General features: G+C 39.1%; 1 long non-coding RNA gene across 2 annotated transcripts in view; it reads left to right on the top strand.

The window, feature by feature from the left end:
* Positions 1 to 26,161, top strand: part of LOC131191324 (uncharacterized) — a 71,103-nt gene that overhangs the window by 10,465 nt on the left and 34,477 nt on the right. The window contains exons 2-4 of one of the 2 annotated variants that reach the window (XR_009153466.1): positions 11,373 to 11,542; positions 18,846 to 18,942; positions 24,535 to 24,558. This is a non-coding gene — a long non-coding RNA (uncharacterized LOC131191324). Of the gene's footprint in view, positions 1 to 11,372; positions 11,543 to 18,845; positions 18,943 to 24,534; positions 24,559 to 26,161 lie in introns of those variants that run through there. The other variant, XR_009153465.1, reaches the window with a different exon arrangement.

The raw sequence follows: 26,161 nt of genomic DNA, 5'->3' as shown, positions 1-26,161 counted from the left end.
AACTCCAAATCAGAGATGTTTAATTTCCAAAATTTAGACTCGATTGTCTTGGAACGTTGCAATGTGGATTGTACTTAGAATATTCTTACATTTTTCTGCTTGAATCATTACCGAAACTAAACATTGCCTAAATAATTAAACTCTCCATATTGTCTCTAAAAGAAACTCAAACCTGGGTAAATGCCAATGGTAGGTTTTCTTACTAGCCTTTAAAAAATTGTATTATTTCTTTTTCTTGTCATGTCTTGTTCAAATTTGTAGGCTGAGTGGCCTACAGCTTCAGTTATGGGACTATGGTTTTCTTCAGTCTCAATATAGAATGTTGGAATTAATGAGAGGGCAGTAGTAGCTGTGCTGCAAAACGTCCAACAACCACCAATGGCAGCAAGAAGAAATACAGGAAACATTAGTTCTTTGCTGCCCCCTAGCAGTGGCCTGAGGTTTTTCCAGTACAAATGAAAAGAACTGAAATCAGAATGGAAGGACAGAAAGTAAACACGAGTCCTTTGTCATATTGCTTACTAGCACAGAGTCAAGCTTTGTATTCCCAATTATTCATTCTTATCAACAATATGAAAGGAAGGACATATTCCTGTGCTAGATCACATTGTAACGCAACCACTTCAACAGGACCTGCCAATGATTCCCAGGTACCAAAATCACAAACCCTTGCATTCCAAAATCAGAAAATTATTTATCTAACCATTTCCTCTTTCCACTCCCTCGCCTCCCCCGCTTACCACAGTCTAGCAGTCCCAGAAAGATTAAATGCTGTTTATCTACTGTTAATGTCACACTCCATTTAATAGCTCTCCAGGGATCATGAAAAAAATATCTACATGCTATTGCGCCCCTTTTTCCCTCCCAGAAAACCCTGCCTACCAGACCTAATTAATGTGTCTCACAGTTAACAAAGGCACACTTACGATTATTAGTCTAATTAAAAGGATTTCAGCAACTGCAGTCATCCCCTCTCGCTTCCTCCCAATCCATCTTGACATATGCAAGTCAAGTAAATTAGACCTATTAATCACCATTGGTACCAATGATATACATTCTTGGAGCGCTGTCACGTCTCTGAAAGTAAGACTCTAACAGCCCTCATTAAGTCTAATTTTGTTTCTCAATAAAGGCTAATAAATACAAATGGTAACATCACAATAAAACATTTAATTATTCAAGAATAGGTATGGAATGTGACAATTAGTATTCTGCTGGGTTGTCTCTGTTTATGCAGTAATGGACTCAAGGGCTTTCTAGTCAAAACAGAATCTTCTGGAACTTCAGCTGATTAGAAGAAATTGATTATCTCAAGAAATACAACCTCTTCTGGTTTGGTATAGGCCATGCAGAGAGAGAGAAAAAACCAGGATTTTTATGCGCTAAACAATAAGCAAAAATAGCAGTTGAAGGCCTCAGGGTAATAACATTGATTACAAGCAAGAGCCATAAACTTAGTTTCCTAGTTATAGCTTCTCTTCCAAATGAATGAGAGTCAACAATACAACTTCTGAGGGCCGCACAACACCCATATGATCTTCAAGGGACATCCACAGGTACTCTCCAAGTAAAATGTTCCAGCAAAAGGTTGCACCGAAATTTTACAACATCATACAACTGTGTGATATTGAAATCTTGTTCTATTCTGTGCATTGGCACATTCACCAATAACTTTGGTGTTGGGAAAGGTTCCTGTCATGTCCCACCCCCACTCCGATGAACGAGTCAAGGAAGTCTGTAACAAACTTGGCAACGAAGCCTCTGCAGCTTGCCAAGTTCCTTCGAGGTTTATCAGGGCAGGCAGGAGTCCAAGTTGTGACTTCAGCGATAGGGCCCGGTATCAGCAAACTAGAGAACACTTTGGAATGCTAAAAGCAGGTCCTTTATATAGGCTGTGGGGTATGGCTCCATGACTCAGCATTTATCCAGGCCTGCCCCACCCTTCCTTCTGCTGGCGTCGCCTCTCAGATCTCCGGAAGTGAGGGTCCACCTACTCTGAATTGTCTTCAGCTGGATCTGCTGTCAGCGTCTGAGAAAGGGAGGGGTCAGAGGGAGTAGGCCCGGGTAATTCCATCACCTGGCTGGCTTCCTGCTCTGAAGGCTGAGCCAAAGGAACACATGCTGTATGAGTGAGGTTTATTGGGCTTCTCCTTTCACTCCTTGAATCCTCTCCGGGCATGGGGCCAGGCCGGGGGCTGGAGTAATGACAGGCCGTTTATCTTCATTATCAGACTCGGAGTCTGATAAAAGGCCCGGTTGGAGACGGGAGGGGCCCGGCTGAGGAGAGGAGGGAGTGCGAGTCACAACAGTTCCTGAGAATACCTCGGACACTCGAGATAACAGAGTGCATCACTGAGCAAATCAACCAAGAATTTTTTTTCAAGGCAAAATGACCAAGCTCAAATTACCCTACTTTAGACCAGGGGTCTCCAACCTTGGTCCCTTTAAGACTTGTGGACTTCAACTCCCAGAGTCCCTCAGCAAAGCTGGCTGAGGAACTCTGGGAGTTGAAGTCCACAAGTCTTAAAGGGACCAAGGTTGGAGACGCCTGCTTTAGACAAATGAAGTAAAGAGATCTCTGAAAAGGCGCTAATGCTGGGAAGGGAAAAGGAGAAGAGGATAACCAGAAGTGAGATGGATGGTCTCAGTTAAAGAATTGCAGAGTTGGAAGGGACCTTCTAGTTCAACCCTATGCTCAAGCAAGAAATCCCACATCATTCCAGACAAATGGCTGTCCAATCTCTTCTTAAAAACCTCTACCCACAATATCTGGAGGCAAGCCATTCCACTGATTAATTGTTCCCACCCACAGGAAATATCATCTTAATTCTAAGTTGGATCTCTCTTTGATAAGTTTCCATCCATTACTTCTTGTCCTCCCCTCAGGTGCTTTCAAGAATAGGTTGGCCCTCTCTTTTTTGTGGCAGCCTCTCAAATATTGACAGACTATTATCATGTCACCCCCTAATCTTTTTCTTTGTTAGACTAGACATAGTTTCCGCAATTGTTCATTGTATGTTTAGCCTCCAGGTCAGTGGTGGGTTTCAAAAATTTTTACTACCGGTTCTGTGGGTGTGACTTGGTGGGTGTGGCGTAGCTTGGTGAGCATGGCAGGGGACGGTTACTGCAAAATCACCATTACCTCCCAATCAGCTGAGACTTGGGAGGCAGAAAATAGATGGGGGTGGGGCCAGTCAGAATTTTGCTACCGGTTCTCCCAACTACTCAAAATTTCCACTACCGGTTCTCCAGAACAGATCAGAACCTGCTGAAACCCCCTTCTGCTCCAGACCCCTAATCATTTTTGTTGCTCTTCTCTCCACTCTTTCTAGAATCTCAACATCCTTTTTGTCAAAACTGGTCACCAGTGGATTGGTCTTACCAGTGCATTGATGCATTCTAGTGCACTGGTCTTACCAGTGCATTGATGCATTCTAGGATTGCATTGGTGTATACAGTGGTGATGAGTGCACCATTGGAAGACTTGAAGATCAAGTTAGGGACCATGTACGAGACAGATTGTCATAGAGGAAATCTATCAGGTCATTAATAGTCTACCCTGACTTGATAGCATGTAAACAATCACATGGGTTCAGGGGTGATTTTATAATCTGAGCAACTTGTTGCTGTACCAATGCAGCAACAGGCTGTATCCTTGTCTTAAAACATTCTGACTATTGTAATTCTGTGACATGAGTTAATTTGGATAATCTCACATCCCAGTCCAACTTTCTAACAATTCTTTGTGAAAATCTCTACTAGAGTAACTATGCTAGAAATTTGCTATATGCTTCTGTGATTCTATAGCTTCTGTGATTATTGATTCTGTACTTCCAGATTCTGAGTTCTGGTTCTGGCTTCTGCTGTATGGTATTGTATATAAAGACATTTCTTATATAAATGAATCCTGCTGAATTATTTACTTATGTGCTGATTGGATTGCTGCAAACGCTAACAGTTAATTACATGCAGAGTTACATACTAATTTCCTACTGCTGTACATAAGAGACCCCTAAAGCATCTTAGAATTATCAGAGTGATTGAAATCCTAATAGTTTAATCTCTGGTGTGGGAAATATTTGTATGTAGTTCCATAACCATGATCAGAACAGAAACATAAATTAATTCCATACCTTTATTAGAACTGAACCTACTTCAGAACTTGTTCAGAAGATTGCTTAATTCAATGCACAAATGTCAGTCCAGAACCTATTTGCTATTCATTGAAATAGCCTATATTTTTTTCAGACTTCTGTGTAAGTCACACACACACACACACACACACACACAAAACCCACAGTTGCAGCTGCTTCAAAGAGTTGATTCTTTAAAGCAGCCATGATTTTTTTCAGATTCACACAGAAGCCTGCAAGGAGCGAGGAGGCGGGGAGTGTTGCAAACAATGACTAGCAGAAGTGTGCTCCATGCTTCTTTTGAATTATTTTCACAGTTCACATCTTTAGAGATTTTAAAATGTTATTCGGTTTTAAAAAATGGAATTCAGAAAAGAGTTTTAAGCAGGGAAGTCACTTTTTAACTTAAGTACATTTGTGAATACCAATTCTTTCTTCAGAAAGACTTCATTGATAAAATGTGAATGCAAATGTAAGAGAATGCATTGCTGAACAAATCACGTTTCCCGCTTCAGGTTGTTATGTATCTTATGGGAACTAAACAGCTTAAGAGAGGGATTAATGCTCAGACAATACCTGAATTTGAAAATGTGTTTCCAGTGTACATGCCTGACATCTTAGCATTCTAACCTTTGTTAAAAGGAAAAGCCTTGGATATCTCATGCTGGGATAAATACTTGAATAAAAATAGGGAATTATGTAATTCAGCCTCCATAAGCAATTAATACTTAGAAAACTGGAAAGATCCTCTTGTTCACAAGAAAAAAGAACAAAAACGAGACATAGAAAATCTGTCCATAATTGAGAAGGACTGCAGTTTGAGGTCAAACGCAATTGCCAAGAAGACTTTATGCATAATTCTTGGAAGTACATTTTTTTTTTCAGGACAAAACAGATTCTTGCAGTTTATAGGCATGAATGATAATATATTTTTGAAATGCGCGGCTGAATTAACCTGAAATAGTATGAATGCAAATAGCCAATCAACATAATAAATGTTGTATAGAGGTAATTTCTTCCTTCACTAAGTTTTCTCAACCAAGGCTTACCCTATCTGGAAAACTTGAAAATAAATTAAATATAATGAGAACTAGATACTTGCTCATAGGGAATACCTGGTTTAAGGGCTCATTAATCACTAGTTTAAATCCTAAATTCCCTAGTCATCTTAATTAATGGTATATTGTTGACATTTTGGACTCACTGTAGAAGCAAAAATGAGGTTTTGCTGACCCTGTTTATTAGGTGTTGTTTTTAAGGAAAATAAGTTGTCAATTTAATTTAGATTTCCAGAAAAATAACTGTGTTTGGAGTCCCTCTGCATTATGAGGCCTCCCTATTTCATTGATTTTCTTGGGTCATTTATGCCTGCCCTCTAAATTCATAGAATAGATGTCTTCTTTGGTTATGTCCATTTATGTTCCTACTGATACAGCACATCCTGCACAACCATCTAATTATGGCAAAGCTCAGGCAATTCTTCATTTGGAATAAACTACAGAACCTGAGATGCAAGCAGGTTGGGGTTCACTACCTTTCAGATGCTGTGCCCCACATGATTTCCTTTTCTTATTCTTTACCGTATTGCAGTTGTTAACCAGCACAAGAGAATGGATATATAAGAATAGAATAGAATAGAATAGAATAGAATAGAATAGAATAGAATAGAATAGAATAGAATAGAATAGAATAGAATATTTTTATTGGCCAAGTGTGATTGGACACACAAGGAATTTGTCTTGGTCATACGTTTTCAGGTACATAAAAGAAAATATACATTAATCAAGAATCATAAGGTACAACACTTAATGATAGTCATAGGGTACAAATCAGGGGTGAAATGTAAAATTTGTTACTACCGGTTCTGTGGGCCTGGCTTGGAAGGGGATAATGTGACTAGGTGGGCGTAGCCAACTTTTTTTTTCTTTTAAAAGCATTTTTTCTACAACTTCTTCGGCCGAAGAGGTTGTTAAAAAATGCTTTTAAAAGCCTGTGATGATCAGGCAACTCAGGTGGGATCGCCAGAGGAAAAAACCTTTTAAAGGATTCTGACGATCCCAGCTGAGTTGCCTGATCACCAGAACCTTTTAAAAGCACTTTTTCTACAACTTCTTTGGCCGAAGAGCTTGTAGAAAACATGCTTTTAAAGGGTTCTGACGATCAGGCAACTGAGCTGGGACTGCCAAAGGAGCTTTTTAAAAGCTTTTTTTTTTTTACAATTTTAAAAAAATGCTTTTAAAGGGTTCTGATGATCCCGGTGAGCTGCACGATCATCAGAGGCTTTTTTTTTTTTACTTTTAAAAGCATTTCTTCAGCTGAAGAAAAAATGCTTTTAAAAGTAAAAAAAACACCTCTGATGATCGCGCAGCTCAGCTGGGGCGGGGGGAGGGCAGGGATTTTTGCTACCGGTTCTCCGAACCACCCACCACCATCCCTACCGGATCAGGCAATCTGGTCCGAACCAGGAGAATTTCACACCTGGTACAAATAAGCATAAACAAATAATAAATGGCCAACATATTCAAAACTAAATGGATAATCTCAAGGTACTTGAAAAAAGCACATGCAGACAAAACACATTGACTAAAAAACAATATTAAATCAAAATACAGTAAAAGGTTTGCTCAGGCTACACAAAGCAAGAAGTTATTTGAAGGTGCTTTTTTCAAGAGGCAACTGGTCTTTCTGGGTTTTTTTTTGAGGACGTTTCACTTCTCATCCAAGAAGCTTCTTCAGCTCTGACTGGATGGTGGGGAGAACCATCCAGTCAGAGCTGAAGTAGCTTCTTGGATGAGAAGTGAAACATCCTCAAAGTAAACAAGGAAGTCCAGTTGCCTCTTGAAAAAAGCACCTTTGGGACAACCATGACCTGGATGACTGAGAATCTCCATGGACATTTGATGGAAGTGTGTTTCTGAGGGATACCTAATACCTGACATTTATAATATGACAACAATAATTTATTGTTTATCAATTATGATAAATTTATCATAACTTATCACAATGTGTGATAATCTATACAGGATGATAATCGCTGATTTATTATAATTTAATAAATTGTTTGGTACAATTAGATTCCATAGGGATATTTAGGGGGGGGAACATAAAACAGCAAGTTATTTGCATCCCAGTGCTCAGATAAAAAATGTGTCCATTTCAGGAAAAACTACAAATAAGCACGTTAGATAGTTTTACTAATTTAATGGTCTAAAAATGTGGGGTTTTTTCTAAAATTGCCCAATCCTTCACTTTTATGTCTATGCATTTCCCTTTTTCTGTTACTTTATAGATTTGCCAGGCCATCCCACAGCAGCCATTTTTTGAATGAACTATAGCATAGGTTCAACCTGTCAGACCTGGAAGCCATCTTTCTACCTTTTTGCCTTCAGGCCTGCCACATATCCTACTGTGGGAAATTGGGAGCAGGGATTTCATAGAGGGAAGAAGATATGTAGTCATAATAAAATTCTTTATAGAAAGTCAAGGCCATGGTGCCCTGCAGCTGCGTTGAGAAGAATGAGGAGTTTCCGGACGATATCTGATTGGACGTGTGGTGGAAATGTGGGAGAAGGGCAAGGTCTTGAACTTTATTTTGGGTGTGGAAAACCCAGAAACTCTCAGATTCAGGTTTTCCCAGATGTGCCAATATGACGTCTCTAATAAAAGTTAGCTTTGAGGAACTTCAGGCCTTGGAGTTTGATTTCGTTGGGGGTGTTATTTGGAACCTTGACACAACCCTCCCAATGCATCCCCCAAGCCCAAATAGGTCCTAAGTTATTTTGACAGCCATTTTATTGCCACTATCCAATTATCTGAGTTATTAAGCAAAGGGCTGGATTTCGTACTCTACACCTTGGCATCATTTCGTTTCCTATTAACAAGATCCCATAATGTTGGTGTCAGCATTACACTGCAAGATCCTGTCCTAGGCAAGGCAATGCTAGGATTGATTCAACTGCAGAGAAGAAGGTTTCTTCTTTCTTATAATGCTGGCACCAAAGATTGTATTGCTCTTTGCCTTTCCCCGGCACCCTCTTAGTCCCTGGGCTACTGGTGACAACTCTACAAGGAGAAAATTCTATCACCTGTGAAATGGAAGAGGAGCCAGCAGATACTAACAATCTCCAGAAGTCATTCCTGAGCAATTTCAGTCCAATTGTTTCCTCTCCAAAAGAGCTTTTTCAGCCTCAGAAGTAAAACGTTTCCCTTAAAAGAAGTACCCTTTTCACTTGACTGTGTAAAGACTTTTTGTTCTGACTTCCACCGGGCAGAGGAAATCAATATGTACTTTAGATGAAGCCCTAAGGACACCCCCCAGAAGAATTGGGCCAAAAGGTATAATTATGAAGCTGTTTGGTTTTATTTTCTTAGCTCCTGCTGGCTGGTTTCTTGGACAGCTTCTTCTTAATGTTGAATATCTCCATCCCTCCACACCAGGAAGGTGGAAATCTAACCCGTGCTAGAATATCCAGGTCAAATAAATCCTGTGCCAATGGTTATTTAATTCACTTTATTATTCTTTGTAGGCAAATATATCATTTCCAATATTATTCATTTGTTTGCAAGCACATGCAGAGAAAGCAAAAGCTCTCCAAAATGAAAACAAGAACAAAATGTGCTATTTTTGAAATATTTAATGACTTCAGTTCCAGGAAGAAAAAATGTAGATGATTTCGTTTTGGTATGATTGGTTCAAGGCAGCAACAATGCTCTGGACATTTCACAATTTATTCGAAAGTGGAATGGAAAGTAATTATGAAACACCAATCCATTTTTTCTTCTTTCTTATGAAAATGAATTTCTTGCGAGAACATGGAATACAAATTTAGCTCGTTGTTTTCAAAACTACAGCAACAAGTGTTGGAGTCAGGCCTAATCCTGCATGAAACAAAACCACTAAAATCAAACTTAATAAAGATGGGTTGAGAAGATTCCATTGATAAAGACTGGATCTTACTTGACATAACAGGTCTTGACTTTACAAATCTAGAGCACATCGATTGTTTGTGGGTTTTTGTTTCATTAATCACAAAACTTTTATTTTAGCACCACTATTTATTTTTTATTTATTTTGTTGAATACATATTAAATAATATATATAAGTATAAGCATGAATTGAATACATAAAACGAATACAATTAAAGGGAACATTAGGACAGGGATGGTAGGCACCCTGGTGCTCTTATGCACGCCCCTTACAAACCTCTTAGGAATGGGGTGAGGTCAACAGTAGACAGTCTTAGGCTAAAGTTTTGAGGATTTTGGGATGAGACCACAGAGTCTGGTAGTGCATTCCAGGCATTAACAACTCTGTTACTGAAGTCATATTTTCTGCAATCTATTCTGAATATTTTTTGACAATTCATTTGCCAAACTCTTGAAAATAGGCACCTACTGGATTATATTACTTGAAGGACTATTTCTTTCACAGAGTCTCCATCTATCAGGTGAGGTTATGTAGAGTGGGCATACTACATGTTTCATTGTCTATGAAGAGCCTCAATCTTCAGGTCATAGTTGCCCCAAAGGTGCTTTTTTTTTTTTTTTTCAAAAGCCAACTGGACTTTCTTGTTTTTCCTTGAAAATATTTTGATTCTCATCAAGGGTGAGAAATGAAATGTCTTCAAGGAAAAACAAAGAAAGCCCAGTTGCCTTTGGTGGGGGGGGAAGCACCTTTGGTACAAGTTTCATTGGTCAAACAATGACAACATACAGGATCCAGGGAAAACCATTCCCACCACTGAGAAGAGACATCCTACCAGAGATCCATATTGCTTCTACCTTAGTGATCTTCTGAAGACTATTAAAAATCTGGTTGTTTACCCAGGCTTTGGGATAAGGTAGTTGTGAAAAGAAAGTAACAAAAATTGTCTCTCTGTCATAGGAAGAAGTCATCCATGAACAGAAGATCATGATCATATAAACTCTGATAAAATCAGCATTTTGCATTGTATCCAAATTCCAGGGTTTAAAATTTGACTCTACACACCTGCGCAGATTTTTTTCATAAGAAATGCCGTCATTACCTATGAACTTTTACATGTAATGATGTACCGTATCCTAACTCAGCCATTCATACACCCATATCCATCATACTATTTTCTTTTAGAGTAAGTAATACTATCCAAAGTTCATAAAGAGAATAAGCAGTAGCAATAGCACTTAGGCTTATATATCAATCTGTAGTGCTTTCTCTAAGAGGTTACAGAGTCAGCATATTGCACCCAACAATCTGGGTTCTCATTTTATCGACCTCGAAAGGATGGAAGGCTGAGTCTACCTTGAGTTGGTCAGGATCAAACTGCTGGCAGTCGGCAGAATTATTGCAGAATTAACCTGCAATACTGCATTCTAACACTAACCGATAAGAAGCAAAAAGAAGAAAATAAAAGAAAGGAATAAGAGAAAATATAAACAAATTATCCAAGCTACTTTATACCATATCCAGGATATCTTCCATATTTGTTCATCCTTGCAAACCATTTTTTCCACAAAACCATTCACAACTCCATATACTATCTTTTGTTCTTTAATGTTTTGTTGTATACACCAAACTTTCTCATATACGTCTCTCAATAACCCTTTGAATGGCAAAAATCTGGTCTGCACGTCCCTTCCTAGAATTAAATCAAACTGCACATTTCACTTTTCCTCTCATTGTCCCCATAGAATGGAATGGAATACTTTATTGGCCAAGTGTGATTGGATAACACAAGGAATTTGTCTTGGGTGCATATGCTCTCAGTGTACATAAAAGAAAAAAGATACATTTATCAAGAATCATAAGATACAACACTTAGTGATAGTCATAAGTTACTAAATAAGCAATCAAATCATACTAGGAAACAAATAAAACAATAAAAATTGTAAAGATACAAGCAACATGGTTATAGTCATAAGTGAAGAGGAGATAGGTAATAGGAAAAATGAGAAGAATAATAGTAATACAGTCTTAGTAAATAGTTTGACAGTGTTGTGTGAATTAGTTGTTTAGCAGAGTGATGGCATTCAGGGAAAAACTGTTTTTGTGTCAAGTTCTTTTGGTGTGCAGTGCCCTATAGCGTCATTTTGAGGGTAGGAGTTGAAACAATTTATGTCCAGGATGTGAGGGGTCTGTAGATATACTTTTTGTACCTTTTCAATCAGAATTCTTTCAAACATTTCCCAAGGCACACTTAACAAACTAATAATTGTCCTGTTGTTTTTACACTTGCTCTTACTGCCTTTTCTTTTGTTTAGCCTGGCAATCTATAAAAGGACAAAATTCATAGCTGATGTGCACACTCCAGACAATATTTTGCACTAGAAATGGAAACACTTAGAATCTTCACATTCCCCAAAAAGAGGAAGAAATGTTTTGGAACTCGTGAAATAGTAGTCCCTCTTTGCTGTTCATCAAAGCAATACAGGTAATTTTATTTATTTATTTATTTATTTATTTTGCCACACAGTATATATGAGCATAAGCATGAAATAACTATACAGTATATAAGTATATATATATAAGTATGAGTATGTAATAACTAAATTAATTGAGTATAAAGAAAGGAGACAATAGGACAGGAACGGTAGGCACTCTTGTGCTCTTATGCACACTCCTTATAGATCTCTTAGGAATGGGGTGAGGTCAATAGTAGACAGTTTTTGGTTGAAGATTTTGGGATTTTGGGAAGAGACCACAGAGGTATACCTTCTCAGGTAGTGTATTCCAGGCATTAACAACTGTTACTGAAGTCATATTTTCTGCAATCAAGATTGGAGCGGTTAACATTAAGCTTAAATCTATTGTGTGCTTGTGTATTGTTGCAATTGAAGCTGAAGTAGTCTTTGACAGGAAGGACATTGTAATAGATGATTCTATGAGTTAAACTCAAGTCATGTTGGAGACGGCGTAGTTCTAAATTTTCTAAACCCAGGATTTCAAGTCTGGTGGCGTAAGGTATTTTGTTGTATTCAGAGGAGTGGAGAACTCTTCTTGTAAAATATTTCTGGACACGTTCAATTGTATTGATGTCTGAAGTGTGGTATGGGTTCCAGACAGTCGAGCTGTATTCAAGAATTGGTCTAGCAAATGTTTTATATGCTCTGGTTAGTAGAGTAGTGTTTTTAGAGAAGAAGCTACGCAGGATTAGGTTTACAACTCTTAAAGCTTTTTTTGCGATGTAGTTGCAGTGGGCTTTGGCACTTAGATCATTTGAAATGAAAACTCCAAGGTCTTTAATAGGGTGTGAGTCATCTGTAAGGTAATGTCCATTAAGCTTGTACTTAGTGTTTGGGTTCTTTTTCCAATATGCAAGACTGAACATTTGCTGGTAGAGTTTTCGAGCTGCCAAGTTTTAGACCATTCAGATACAAAGTCAAGGTCTTTTTGAAGGGTAACTGTATTATTGGTGGTGTTAAATAGTTTGACATTGTCAGCAAAGAGAACACAATTACTTGTTATTTGGTCACAGAGTGTTGGTCCAAGAATGCTGCCTTGGGGAACGCCACTTTTGACAGGAACAGGATTTGATATAGCATTGCCAATTTTGACCACTTGTTGTCTGTTTGTCAGGAAAGTTGTTATCCAATTGTGGAGGGGTCCTGAGATGCCGTAGGATTTTAGTTTTTGGAGAAGTTTATCATGTACTACTGAGTCAAAAGCTTTACAGAAGTCTATGTAGACTGCATCTATTGTTTTGCCTTGATCAAGATTAGTAGTCCATATGTTTTTACAGTGGAGAAGTTGTAAGTTACATGATAATTTTTTCCTGAAACCGAACTGTTTATTAGAGAGTAGGTTGTTCGTTTCTAGGTGGAGGGTAATGGATTGGTTGATGATTACTTTGCTGGTGACACAGCATAGAGAGATTGGTCTGTAATTTTCAACTAGGCTGGGGTTGCCTTTTTTGAAGACAGGGATGACCATGGCTAGTGACCAAAGTTTGGATAGGGAACTGGTCGTGAAAGCTTTTTCAAAGATTATGCTTAGGTTCTCGACTTATGACCACAATTGAGCCCCAAACCTGTGTTGCTAAGTGAGATATTTCTTAAGTGAATTTTGCTCCATTACGACCTTTCTTGCCATAGTTGCTAAGTGAGTCACTGCAGTTGTTAAATTAGTAACACAGTTGTTAAGTGAATCTCATTTTTCCATTGAATTTCCTTGTCAGAAGGACACAAAAGGTGATCGCATGATTCCCGGAAAAACTACAATGGTCATACATGTAAGTCAGTTCCCAAGCACCTGAATTTTGATCACATGACCATGAGGATGCTGCAGAGGTCATAAGTGTGGAAAACGGTCTTAAGACACTTTTTTCAGTACTATTGTAACTGTCACTAAATGAACTGTTGTAAGTGCACTTAATTTTTTTTTCAGTCTTCAATGCTATTTCAAGGCCTCAATTTATCAAAGTTACTGAGACTCTTAAAGCAGCTATATTTTTTTTCTTTTCAGGATTGCATAGTGGCCTAAATAAAGTTACTGTCGTGTCCCACCCCCCACTCTGACGAACGAGTCAAGGAAGTCCGTGACAAACTTGGCAACGAGGCCTCTGCAGCTTGCCAAGTTCTTTCGAGGTTTATCAGGGCAGGCAGGAGCCCAAGTTGTGACTTCAGCGATAGGGTCCGGTATCAGCAAACTCAATAAGACTTTGCTTGACTCAAGGTTGCAGTGCCAAAAGTAGGTCCTTTATATAGGCTGTGGGGTGTGGCTCCATGACTCAGCATTTATCCAGGCCTGCCCCTCCCCTCCTTCTGCTGGCGTCGCCTCTCAGATCTCTGGAAGCGAGGGTCCACCTACTCTGAATTGTCTTCAGCTGGATCTGCTGGCAGCTTCTGGGAAAGGGAGGGGTCAGAGGGAGTAGGGCCGAGTAATTCCAGCACCTGGCTGCCTTCCTGCTCTGATGGCTGAGCCAAAGGAACACATGCTGTATGAGTGAGGTTGATCGGGCTTTTTTTTTTTTTTGTTTACATTTATACCCCGCCCTTCTCCGAAGACTCAGGGCGGCTTACAATGTATAAGGCAATAGTCTCATTCTATTTGTATATTTTTTACAAAGTCAACTTATTGCCCCCCCAACAATCTGGGTCCTCATTTTACCTACCTTATAAAGGGTGGAAGGCTGAGTCAACCTTGGGCCGGGCTCGAACCTGCAGTAATTGCAGGCTTTGTGTTCTAATAACAGGCTTCTCTATTGCCTGAGCTATCCCGGCCCGGCTTGTCCTCCCACTCCTGGAATCCTCTCCAGGCATGGGGCCATGGCCGTGGGCTGGAGGCATGACAGGCCTTTCATCTTCATTATCAGACTCGGAGTCTGATAACAGGCCCGGTTGGAGATGGGAGGAGCCCAGCTGAGGAGAGGAGGGAGGACGAGTGACAACACTTACAGTGCTTTAATGACTAGCACAGAGGTTGTTTGCTTTCGGTTGCTAGACATCCAAAACACATTTTATGAGTTCTTTTCAACACCAATTCTGATTTCTACAGAGAAGATAAAATACTTGTTTGGGAACAAAACATCTTTTGGATAGTCCTTGACTTACAACCATTCAGTTAGTGCTGTTCGAATTTAGAACGGTGCTGAATAAGGTGACTTATAACCAATCCTCACATTTACAATGGTTGCAGCATCTCCAGAGTCACATGATCAAAATTTGGGCACTTGGTAACCAGCATGTAAACCCCAAAAGACAGTACTGACCTGGTTCCAAAGTTCTGATGGCCGCTCACCCTTCCTGATCATGTACCTAAATTTTGGGCACTCGGCAATCAGCCTTCATTTATAGCTGTTTGCAGCTTGTCCAGTCTTGGGACTGCAAATTACAAAGTTTTTGCCAAAAAACAAAAAAAACACCGTTATAGATTTTTGACAAAAATGTCCCATAGCAAACAATGGGTTTGCTTAACAACCGTGGCGTTTGTTTAATGACTATAGCGGTCACTTAATGATCATGGCATTCACTTAACAACCACTGTAAACAAAGGTAATAAGATCAGGTTGGTCAAAGGCCACTCAGTAATTGATTTCACTCACATGGGCTTTTTTTTTAAAAAAATATTGACTGCGAGCCCCACAGGTGAGGAAATCGTACTCTTTCATTATGCTACTTGCAGCAAGGGTGGGAAATGGCTTTACATTTGAATTAAGAGGACACAAGGCTAATATGAAGCAGTTTACAAGGCGTCTGGGCAGCAATCGATAAAGTCACCCGCTGCTTAAAAGAAAATTACATTCAATCACTGAGCTCAGCCTCCGAAGCCACCCCTTTAACAAAGGAAATCACAGAGGAGGGATGCTGAAAGAGAAAGGCGGGATTCTCCATGCCTTTCAGAGGCAGCAGGCGGTGGACGCAAGAGGCCAACCTGAACCCACAATTCTGTTTGTCACTCCTGGCTGATAAAGAGAGGAGAAAGAGGAAATGAGTCACGAAGAAGCTACGTTCGTGCGCTACAGCAATCTGGGCAGCAGCAAAACTAACTCCAGCAGTTACCTGGATTTTTGCAGCCCAGATAGGATAGGTGTCAAGCCCACATTGTCATGTGATATATCACAACTTTTTTCCCCTTCACTAAAGTGGGTGTGGGTGTGGCCAGTGTGTGATGCATCTGGCTCACGGGCCGCGAGTTTGATACCCCTGGTAGACCTATTGGAATAAATAAGATAACCACGCTTTACTCCCAAGGGACTAAATTCCTTGTGGGGTTGATATCTCTGTAAGCATGAGACACCCTGTTCTCTTTTTGTTTATATGCCACAAAGCTGGCACTGGGAATCAGAGCTTGGTGATTGCTAAGGCTTTCACCCAGGAAGCTTAACACCAGAGGTGGGTTTCAGCAGGTTCTGACCAGTTCTGGAGAACCGGTAGCAAAATTTTTGAGTAGTTCGGAGAACCGGTAAATGCTACCTCTGATTGGCCCTGCCCCATCTAGTCTCTGCCTCCCGAGTCCCAGCTGATCAGGAGTGAATGGGGATTTTGCAGTAACCTTCCCCTGGAGTGGGGAGGGAATGGAGATTTTACAGTATCCTTCCCCTGCCACGCCCACCAAGCCATGCAACGCCCACCAAGCCACACCCACAGTAAAAAAATTTGAAACCCAACACTACTTAGCACCAGCCCCATTGCCTGCCTGCTTTCATTTGCAAGCAGGAAGATCAGCCCTACCTGTTTATGTTTACCTTTCTGTTTGGTACTGGGAAGGCAGGGATAAATGATAAGGACACACAACCAGGCACTGGAAGTAGCCAGGTAGAAAAGCCACTCAAGAAGACCAGTGAGGTATTATCAAGGCAAAGATGCTCTCAGTTTAGACATGAATTCTGGTGGCCACGTAGACACAAACATGGAGGTTTTTTGGGAAATATTGAAGCCATCTGCCCTTTTCAACTATTAATCAGAACTGTCCTCTTTAGCTTCTGGATCAGTCATACTCAGTCAGGTAAGTTGAAGCTGGCATATCCATAGCTTATTTGAAAAGCGTATGCATTTCATACAAAAGAGCCCAGATTTGGTATAGAGACTAAGGAAGATAACCTGGATATCCTTTCCTGTTTCCTAGGAAAGAGGGTTAAACATGTTTATGTCTGAAGAAAGAAGGTAATATTCAGAAGCAGCTTAGGTAGGGATCTTCCTAATTCACTGGGATGTAAGAAAGACAAAAAGTATAGAATAATCAAACTTGCAAGATTTTATTATTATTCTTACAATTAAAAAATATTATTTTTATTATTATTGCAGCCAATCCAATGAGAGTGATAGTAATCTTCCTCTGGTATAAATTTTCTGGTCTGGTTTACCTAGTGAGGTGATTCCATGACTAACAGCTGCAGTAAATCGGGTAGAAGGGCTGAGAACATTTCAAAGAGTGTCCACTGGATAGGAGAGGTGAATAGACATTCCTTCTCATTTCATTCAACCACAAGAAGCTGATATTTCAAAAACCAAGATGCAATCGTTCCAGCAAAAGCGATACATCAATAATAAAACACAGGATTGTATTTAAGGCGGTACAAACACAAAGGCTATTCGTACAATGGAAAATTTCCATTCGTATCTCTCCCACATCCCAGGCATTTTTTGAGAATTTTAGGATGGACAGGGGACTTCTCGAGATAACAGGTCTCTCACAAAGAAGGGAAGGAGTAAAGAATTATCCTAGACTTTAGGGCAAATGTCCTTGTGCAGATGGTGCATTGGATTCAATTTTGTAAACACTGTGCTAATAATAAATCAGAAGTAAAGTCCACTTCAGTGACAATTTTGAAATGTGCTGAGTTATGTTAAAGTTTATTCAGTGACTCCAATACTCTGGAAATCACCTTTGGAAATGAAGCATCTGAATCAATGTTAATCATCTCTAAAGAATAAAGATGTCCTTTCGCTTAACATGATTTCCCCCCCAATATTCTCTTTTTGGTCAATCCACCATTTATTTCTCTCTTGCCCAACCCAACCCTAACTTGTAAACAGAGGATGACAAAATGGCCCAATTAAATGCATCAAGTTATATAGGCTAAATCCGAATTTAGAGATTTGTAGCGGACATAAACTTCCCGTGAGACATTCTTCTTATAAAAACTATAAAGAGAACAGAATGATGGCATAAAAATCAATCCACTTTCATGAAAGAGGCCATTCATTAGGACAAGATAAAAATATATACTTCATTCCCGTTTACAATCGTTGAAGTTTATGCATGCTGGAGCTAAGTGAAGATTTTCAGATGCACAGAGACTTAATTGGTCTTTAGTTCAATATTTGGGGGGCGGGGGTTCTTAAGAAATATAGCTGCAATTTTAACTGAACTCTTAAGAGTCACGGCAGTTTCTAAAACTGCTAGCATGGAATAATCTTATGGTGGGTTGCATGTGTGTAGCACAGTTTTAAGCAAGCAAACAAGCAAGCAATAGTTGTTGATTAAGATTGTGGGTATCTAAATTCTTGCATTTCTGGATCAGATATAGGAAACTTGGGGCTTTCCAAGTATTTCTGAACTTTTAAGACTCAGAAATCCCTACCAGCATAGCTTGGAGAGAGGAGCAGAAAGTTTTTGTTCAGTTACAGTTTCTGGAAAGGTACAGATGCCCCATCTGTGCTACAAATCAAGGCAATCAAAAAGCCAAAAAGGAAACAAAATGGCTAACAAAAAGGAACCATCAATACTGACAGGACAGGCCACTAGTATATAAACAAAGAGAAAACATCACTCTCTTTTAGCACTGATGATGTAACCTAGTTGGGTAATGAAAAGTCGGCAAGAAAGCCATCAATCTCAGAGAGCACCAAGGACCCCACAAAAGGCAGTTTCATGTACAAAATGATGAAGGAAGCGGTAGGTTGCATAGAGCGTTGTGTGAAAATAGAAGAGTATAAATTCCTGCCTTCAATAGCTGTTAATGGCTACTAACAATTTATTGACAATGGCAGTGCTTTATTAGTGCACTCTGGATTTGCCAGTGCAGTATTTTTCAACCTTGGCAACTTGAAAGTGTGTGGATTTCAATTCCCAGAATTCCCCAGACCACATGCTGACTAGGAAATTCTGGGTGTTGAAATCTACACATCTTCAAGTTGCCAAGGTTGAGAAACATTGTGCTAGAGAGTAGCTCAGAAGTCTGAATGGCTGCATGGGACTTCTAGTCTCCCTATTCCTTATGTACAGGAAGTTGCTTTTGATTGATGTATGTGTTTATTACTGTGACTTAACTTTTATGACTATGATTCAATTAGGAGAAGAGCCAGCATGTGTACAATCAGAGTCCTCATTTCCAGATGACGCTAAATCTAGCCTTCCAGGACAGAAAGGAGGTTGCCAAGATGTGCAAAGGTAGGATTTCCAATCCTGCTGAATTTTTCCTGATCTTACACTTAAAGAGCATAAACATAAAGAAAGGTCACAAATTCATTTTCTGATGCTGCCCCCCCAAATGGCATTGCCTGGAAAAGGTTTCAGAACATCTCCTTTAGACAGTGGTGGGATTCAAATAATTTAACAATCAATTCTCTGCTCTTATGACTGCCTGGGTGGGCGTGGCCAGGGGTGGGTGACAGGCAGCACTGGGCCGCCTGCACCCCCCTGGGAGCATAAACGGGCTGGGTGGGGGGCATGCCGCACTCCACCTTACCCCATTTTGGGCCTAGGAAGCCTCCCTGAAGCCTCCTGGGAGCAAAAACGGGCCATGGGTGGGCGCAACCCCACCCCCGCGCCCCTTTTTGGGCCTAGGAGGCCTCCTTGCACTTACTGGGAGCCAAAATGGGGCATTCCAAAGCAGCTATTTTGCACGCCGGTATGAAGCCCTGCACATCTCTCATACATACTGCTCATTGTGTCAACAGTGAACAAATGCAATTCATTTCAGAGATGACATTTGGTGCTGTCGGAACATGTAGCTGGTGCTGCTATGTACTGTGAGCTGAATATTCAGATTGTGTTTATTGGAGATGATTGCCCTTACTTAAGGCCTAGTCACCTCAATCTTTGAGTTGCATATTAATGCAGGAACTTTGCAGCTGAGTGCGTGTTTGGAATAGTCAATGAAAGTAGGAAAATACGCTTTTTAATTTGTTTCCTAGGTAAACATTTGACATGAGCATATCTTCCTTTATCTGATAGACAAGGTAAGGATTAAGGGTTCATAGTTAAGGCTTGTGGGATTAAACTTCCAGAATTGCCAGCCAGTCAAAGGTCCTAATAACTAAGAAGGCTGGAGTAATAATCCCAGCAATAGTTTGGTGTAGTGGTTAAGGTGCTGGCCTAGAAACCAGGAGAGTGTGAGTTCTAGTCCTGCATTAGGCATGAACACTGGCAGGGCTACCTTCTCTCTGAACCCAGCCCACCTCACAGGGTTATTATTGTGCAGAAAATAGGAGGAGGAAGGAGAACTAAGTATATTTGCTGCCTTAAGTTATTTATACAAATAATAAAGGCAAGATAATTTTTCTAATAATAAAAAACACATCTGAAATGCATCAGAATAGTCATTTTAGGTTAATGTGAAGGGGATAAGGAGAAACAGGAGACAGATATAAGTCTGTAAAGATATTCAGTCATCCAGATCATGGTTGTCCAAAGGTGCTTTTTCAGGAGGCAACTGGACATTTTTGTTTTTCTCTTTGAAGATGTTTCGCTTCTCATCCAAGAAGCCTCTTCAGCTTCTTGGATGAGAGAGAAAAATAGAAAGAGAAAAAACAAACAAGTTGTCTCCAGTTGCCTCCTGAAAAAGCATCTTTGGGACAAAGAGACAGATATCTAAAATCACATGAAGATAGAGAACATGTTTTATTCCTCTCTAACAAGATTAGAACTCAGAATCCAAATATGGAGGAAATTCAGGATGAATAAAAAAAGAAAGTACTTTTACACAAAGGGCAATTAGATTATAGGTAATATGCCAACAAGATCAGAAAATCAGACTCTCAATGGCTGGACTGATTATTGCAATTTACCTCTTGAATTATAGGAGGAATGTCTTAAATAGGAACTATTAAGAAGCAACAGTGGGAGGGAACTATTGATTCCACTCTTCATTTAGCTTTCTGAATTAAAGTGATTGGCCACAATGCAATAGGATGCTTAATTGTGGACCTTGGGCAAAAATATAAGTGCACTCATTAAAAATAATTTACTATCCCAATCCTGGATATGCTATTTGTGTGTGCAGTGATCCATGAGCGCAATTCTGATTCCTGCTAGAGGGTTTGAACCCCATAAAATAAGAACTGGCTATGTACATCTAATGATTCCCTATAAGGATGAAACTACTGTGGTCATATACTGCCTCCCGATGATTGATTTAATTGGTGAGAAGTGAAATTCAGGATCTATATTTCTTCCTACACTCAGCTCATCTTTAATCACTGACATCTCTAATTGCCAGAATCTTATGGAAGAGGGATGGCGGTTCAGCTTCAGATTTTGCATTTTAGGAAGTTATCCTTTATTAAGTCAAACCATTTCTCTGTCAAAATATGTGGAACTGATACTGAAGATAGTTCAGAAACTTCAGTTAGCAACAAAATACTGCAGAAAAAGTTAGAACTGGGGGATATAAACATCAGCCTATTTCTTTGTGATTTTTACTTGCTGCTACTATATTTAAGGTTCCGTTTATTGATTGATGTTCTCCATGAAGTGTCTTGGGCAGCTATCTAAATTTGTTAAATAAAATTTTAAAATCCATCACCCCTGGAACTGATTTCATCCGTGTTGCTTCTTTTTATCCTCTTCTTCAATTTCTTTTCAGGTCCCAATTTCAGATGTTGGTATTAACTTCTAACACCCTTCATACGATCATATTATCAAATGACCTTTTCACATTCCTACTTATATCCTAAGGTCAACTTTAAAGGATCCTTTCTTGGTGTCTTCACAGTCTTTTGCAAACTGTCGACTTTGACAGTTTGCAAAACAACTAGCAGGAGAGCAGACACATTGCAAATACATATTAAAAAACCACTAGGAAAAGATTGAAAAAAACCAAATAAGCTGAAAAATAAATTGGGTTCTAAAAAGAATCTAATTGTTGAGATTTCCATAACTATAATATGTTAATTTCCTCTGATATTTTCTAATTCCTTACTGCTGTTTTTATTATCTATTTAATAGTTTTATTTTATCTTGTTTATTTTGTATTTTACCATGTTGTCAGTATTAATTTGCTTAATTGTTTTTAATTTTATTATAAACTTGTGGGTTTTTTAACAGGGAACAGTATATTGATTTATTCAGTTTTTTTAATCACCATCCAGCTCTAATATGTATAATTTTTATATACACTATAAGTATATAATTTTTTTAAATATTAAACAGCTGTCAGATCAATATCCTGAGGGAGCAGATATGCATCGCAGCAAGGCTGAACTTGCATCACAGCTTAACTAGAGTTTTAATATTAACAACAGAAATTAAGACAACAGCAAATGCTTTTATAAAACGAAACTTCTGCACTGCCAAGGTATTGCGGGGTTGGTACAAGGTTACTGGAAAGGCAGGTTAAACAGCCTTTTTTGGCAACAGATATATATTTGCTTTGTGGGAGTTAATGTGAACTTTGGAGCCACTTGAAACCTTTGTACTACTCTTGAATCAGTTTCTGCAGCCACGTGATCCGAGGAGATCAGTTCTCTTTGGCAATTCAGCCCAAGTTCTACCTGGGCTGAATCACCTTGACCCTATTAAGGAAAGCAGAAGCACCATGCGCAGTTTTAGAATGTTATTTCCATTGGCAGAAACACATGCTTTTCTCTTAATTTTCCTGTGTTCTCCCTCCTCCTTGCGAAGATTAAGCTGCCTGATAAAACCCCAAATATTTCAGACTGGGCAAAGGAATGGTGCCCTCCTCTCAATGTTGAACGCCTACGTTTTTCCCCCAAAGCACGACATGATAAACACAGCATGAATTATAAACATGAAAGAGGATGAGATAGTGATCAGATATCTTTGGTGTGCCTCTTTCTCCTGATGAAAGAAACACGAGTTACCTTGCATGCTGTTTTCTGCAATCCAACATTGGAAAGAGTGAGGACAACTGGGTTGCATTGAAGCAGTTGCTCAGGACTGTGGGAGAGTGTAGGGGAAAAAAGGGTGTAGAATTCTAGAATTCTAAAAGCTGAAAGCTTAAGAGACCTAGAGATGTAAGTAACAATAAATATTGTAGGATTCCAAATAATGATACAGATACTCCATCAACTAACCAGCTTCTCCCATCTTGGCACCCTCTTGGTGGGTCATTTTTCAATGCCAAACATCGCCAGAATCAAAGGCAAAAGAAAGCAAAAACAAGGCTGTGTTCATACCACTTGTTCATTATGAGTCTTATAAAAATAATAATATTTTATAGGATATAAAAAAATAAAGTCAATAAAATAAAAACTCTGGATTTGAGAGGAACTGCAAACAATCCTATCTTAACACAGTCTGACGATCTGCTTCCAAACAAACCCACACAGGATTATGCCATTAGAAATTAAGGAAAGACTGGGGAGAACTTGATATTCATTCATTCATTCATTCATTTTCTATAACTTGCCATCTCAGTCAATGACTCTGGGCAGCTTAAAGGAGTCCCTAGGGATTTTACTGTGGTGGTGCTCATCTCCATTTCCAGGTCATTGAGCCAGCGCTGTCCAAAAATATTTCGAGAAACACTTTAAAACAATATGGGATTATTTCTTGATCACAAACAGAATTTGCAACCAGGCCTACTCTTCATTTAAGTTTTTAAATTGCCATAGAAATCTTATCTTCTTACTCCTTGTGTTGTATACTGAACTTCATATAGTCCCTCACTCTCAATGGTACTGACTCTGAATTTTAGTACTGACCTTTCTAAGGACAGCTGTGACAAAATTATTGCCATTTCTCATTGAACTGTGCATGAAAAATGTTCATGGAAAGGATTATGCTTTCTTTTTTTAAAAAAAAACTCCTTTCGTTTTATGGGGGGGAAAGAACAGAAAATCATGTTGCTGACCTTTCTTTGGTCTTAATGAGGTATTTTCAGAACAGGAAAATAATTATGATGAAAAGAGGATGTCTACTTGTATTTGGCTGCAGGGTGATTTCATTGTGGAGGGTTTGATAGGAGCTACCTTTCATATATTAGAGCAATACAAATATGTCTATGGAGAATGCCATTATCCTTGGTGATATGTACAATACATTAAGTCATAGCAGCTAATCTAAAAGCAAAAAGCTAAGCCTGATTAGTATTTAGATGCGAGACCACCAAAAAATACCAAGATCAGACAGGAAAGTCAAAAGACATATTGGAGAAAGGCATTCACAAAGTACTTATTTATTGTTGCTAAGAAGGGCATTAAAGATTTAGCATTTTCCTTCCTCAGTATGATTGTATTGGGTAATTTTTTCCCCAAAACTTTGTATTCTTTTGTTGACTGATTCTGTTTTTGATTTCCATTTTATTGGATTTTATTGCTATTTTATTGATGATGTATGCCAACCTAAGCAATGGGTGGCTATAAGAATCAAATAAATAAATCAACCAGCACAAAATATATATCTATGTAGTCACCAAGAGAGAAGTTCAACTCAAGGAGATTTTATTTAAGTATATTAAATGGCATTGCTTAGTGCTTGAGGAACATTGTGTTGATATTACCATCCCTTGATTGAAATTGAATTTATTTAATGCTGAGATTGATCTAACTGCTGACACAGAAATGGATGGTTCACTTTTGAATGAGGCTATCAAATTTTATGTCAATAGCATCATTTTCCAGAAATAACTAAGTGTTACACACCATTTTCTGTCTCTGTGGAAAAAAAAACCACAAGTTTAAAGTTGCGTTGAAAGTTAGAATCAAATCTTGACTGCTGCTACATATTGTCCAGGTGCTCATCCTTAGCATTCATAGTTAATTTTAATATTACATATTTTGTTTTCTTCTCAATACCCAGCCCCTACAAAACCAAACAGAAATCACACCTGGGCCAAAATCTTTACAAAAATCATTAAATCCTGAACACTCATACAAAATTGCATTTCAATTTTGCAATGTTCAAGAGAGAGATTGGATCATAAGAAAAAGGTAATACTAACTGGAAATGCTGGGGATTATATATATAACTGTATATTATCTGTATATAATTACAAATTCATACCTGTGTGAATTGACCTAAAGCAAGGGGCAATTTGGCCACTGCCATTTCTGCTGTTACTATAAAAAGCTAACTTAGCTTTGCAATTAAGGATACTATCTCCCACTTCAGTTCACAGTAAGATCGCAAACCTTAGCAACTACATTTTTAAAAGAAAAATAATACAGGTTGATTTCATCATCTGCATTAAACACATTCAAGAGGCCTTGCATAACCATCTGTTTAAAAGATAGGTACTTCATCTGACACCTTTAACTAGATTTGTGGCCCTCACTCCACTCCTATGTAATAATCAAAATGATTAGCATTTAACTACTCTGGGAAAAACTGGTTAAATGAAGTAAATTGGATGTTTAAAAAGCCAAAGGTCATGTAATGAATTAAAAGGCAAAGTTCATATACCAAGGAGAATGTCTAAGACAGCACAAGATTGAACTCTAGTGGTTCTTTTGAAACATTGCAAACAGCTTTGAGCATTGTCTCCCAAGAACAGATATTTTGCTTTCCAGCTCTTGAGGAAGACATCAAACTAGTAGTCAAAATGCTTATGGAGAGGAGTAACATATGTTTTCCAAAATAAAGGTAGTGAAAGAGAGGTTTTCTAGCACTAGACAGAAATCCTCTCTATTCGGAAATCAAAATCAAAGATGTCTGTGTTTCATTCAGGCCCTGATGTCTTCCTTTGTTCTTTCCAGGTGATCAAAAAACAGTATTTCCCCCTTGCATGCATATTAGATTAACAGCTAGAGGGGTTCTTTAATTCCTCATCCCCAATTTTATTGACTCAACTTGAATGAAATAAAGGCATGCCTTTATCTACAGCTTTCAAGCTTGTGAGTTGTTTATTGTACTGATATCGTTTTCCCAAGAGCTGTAGCTACCTTATACTGGTACAGGGATGTCTGCAGAGTGTAAACTTTAAAAAAAATCCAAAATGGCAGCCACAACAGTGCAATCAAAGCAAGTGACACACATAAATGAAGCAGTGGAAACGTTTTGAGCTGAATAGCAAGGTTTACATCTGCTAGCAGCCCAGTCAGTCAGTGTCATTTGCCTATGAGTTGCCCAAAATTATGCTACAAATATACTAATTGTAGTGACGCGGGTGAGACGGCTGAGGGCGGCCTTGGTGACATTTTATGGGATGAGTTTGACCCTGTGGCTCCCGAGGACATGGACAGGTTGTTGGGTAGGTTGAATGCCACCACGTGTTTACTGGACCCGTGCCCCTCCTGGTTGGTGCTGGCCACTCAGGAGGTGACACGAGGCTGGCTCCAGGCAATTACAAGCGCTTCCTTGGTGGAGGGAGTCTTCCGCCGCCTTGAAAGAGGCGGTGGTGAGACCCTCCTCAAGAAGCCTTCCTGACCCGCTGTTTTAGGTAATTATCGTCGTCTCCAACCCGCTCATGCTAAGGTTGTAGAGAGTA

Source organism: Ahaetulla prasina, chromosome 2 (assembly GCF_028640845.1).
Source record: "Ahaetulla prasina isolate Xishuangbanna chromosome 2, ASM2864084v1, whole genome shotgun sequence".
NCBI classification, from domain to species: Eukaryota; Metazoa; Chordata; class Lepidosauria; order Squamata; family Colubridae; genus Ahaetulla; species Ahaetulla prasina.
The sequence above is the reverse complement of the archived record's forward strand: the minus strand, read 5'-3'. Positions and strand labels throughout refer to the sequence as shown.